Genomic DNA, 2,315 nt, shown 5'->3' on the forward strand with positions numbered 1-2,315 from the left:
TTAATCTCTGCCCTGCTTTTATGCAAATCGCTTCTCTACCTGAATTTCATTTTTTCAGTTATTCATTCATCAAACTTTTGCTCAGTGCCCAGCCTGCACTACACTCTGGGAATGCCAGGCTACCCGAGTTTACAGTCTATCGGACTGGTAAACACTCCTGGGACAAGGGATTCCTGGGTGTATTAGGTGTGCACGAAGAAGGGCCTCCAGTTAGGTCTGGGAGTTCATGTTTATAACCACAAGGTGTCCATTTGCCTGACTTCAAGGGGTCCCCACATAGACACCCCACACTGGTTGCCATAGTTACTGGGTGTTTGTGGTGTGCTGAGTAGCTTCAGTCATGTCTGACTCTTTGTGACCCCATGGACTGCAGCCCACCAGGCTCCTCTGTCCATAGGATTTCCCAGGCAAGAATACTGGAGTCAGTTGCCATTTCCTTCTCCAGGGGTCTTCCTGACCCAGGAATCGAACCCACATCTCCAACTTTGGCAGGCGGATTCTTTACCACTGAGCCACCAGGGAAGGGGACGGGAGGGGTGTAAACACTTTCAGTATTCAGAGGTCAAACGTGGAGTAAAATTTCTCCTCCAGTCACCAGTCCACCTCCCCAAATGAAACAGAACTCTTCTGTCCCTTGAATTCCAAACCAAGTCACTTACAGAGGGCCCACATATGACAGTGAATCATGGCCTTCACCTCGACCCAATTTTAATAACATGCGGGGGTAAATTTCCCTTAGGGTGAAACTGCAGCGCAGGGAGAACACGTTTGTGAGGGACTTAAGTAACATGGTTCCATGAGGTCAGAGCATAGAACTGAAGGAGGTCTGGTGTGTACCATTCTGAGAATTGTTTTCTTTGCTTGTTTCTGTAGCTTTTTAACAGCAGGAGTTTTGATAGGAGCTGGGGAGCAGATAACTTGAAAGTGACTCACTGACAATGCTTGGAGTATTTTTTTGTTGTTGATTGAAAATAAGTTCTTCCATTATTAATTACAAAACAGTCAGTGACGTTTATAACATGCTGTCAAGATTGGGGGACTCAACTAGAGCTACTTGGTCTTATTTAAAACAAATTATTGCAAGTTTCTCTTGCTTCCTTCCTCCCTCCCCTTCTTCCTCCCTTTTTTCTTTCCTTCCTGTAGGTCGTAGTGGGCAAAGAGGTGAAGGCATGGGAATATACATTGAAAAATAAATTTGTACACATACAGTTGTATCTGCATTTGACATTATGCTTTAAAAAAATTTCTGCCACCTGATGTATAATGATGACAACCTAGATTTAGATCGTTTTACTTCATCTATTCCTAGAAAACCTTCCTCTGGGCAGTTTTCTCTTGTCTTTTGTCAATGCTCTGGACATGTACCTACTTTGGAGACAAGCCTTCTGCAGTCTGGGCCCAGCTGGTACACAGCATGTTGTCTGCTCAGGAGAAAATGATGTGCAGATCAGGGAAGAATAAAGAATGGAAATATTTGGGGAAAACACTGGACATCTTTGAAAAGGTAGACACATTCTCTTCCAAACTGCCTAGTGAACCCTGAAAAATTAGGGGGGTATTTGTATTGTGAAAAATGGAAACAAAAATCACAGACTTGAAAGCAGTGGATCCTATTGCCAAAGATTCCATTATTGTTCACCTTTGCTTAGTGACATGGCATTTAGAGGGGCTTGTGTGGAGGCCTCATTGCTCTCCTTAGGCCTCCTTAGTCCCCTCAGATCAGATCAGATCAGATCAGTCGCTCAGTCGTGTCCGACTCTTTGCGACCCCATGAATCGCAGCACGCCAGGCCTCCCTGTCCATCACCAACTCCCGGAGTTCACCCAAACCCACGTCCATCGAGTCAGTGATGCCATCCAACCATCTCATCCTCTGTCGTCCCCTTCTCCTCCTGCCCCCAATCCCTCCCAGCATCAGAGTCTTTTCCAATGGGTCAACTCTTCGCATGAGGTGGCCAAAGTACTGGAGTTTCAGCTTTAGCATCATTCCTTCCAAAGAAATCCCAGGGCTGATCTCCTTCAGAATGGACTGGTTGGATCTCCTTGCAGTCCAAGGGACTCTCAAGAGTCTTCTCCAACACCACAGTTCAAAAGCATCAATTCTTCGGCACTCAGCTTTCTTCACAGTCCAACTCTCACATCCACACATGACCACTGGAAAAACCATAGCCTTGACTAGACGAACCTTTGTTGGCAAAGTAATGTCTCTGCTTTTGAATATGCTATCTAGGTTGGTCATAACTTTCCTTGCAAGGAGTAAGCGTCTTTTAATTTCATGGCTGCAGTCACCATCTGCAGTGATTTTGAAGCCCAGAA

Source organism: Bison bison, unplaced genomic scaffold (genome assembly GCF_000754665.1).
Source record: "Bison bison bison isolate TAMUID 2011002044 unplaced genomic scaffold, Bison_UMD1.0 scf7180017864267, whole genome shotgun sequence".
NCBI classification, from domain to species: Eukaryota; Metazoa; Chordata; class Mammalia; order Artiodactyla; family Bovidae; genus Bison; species Bison bison.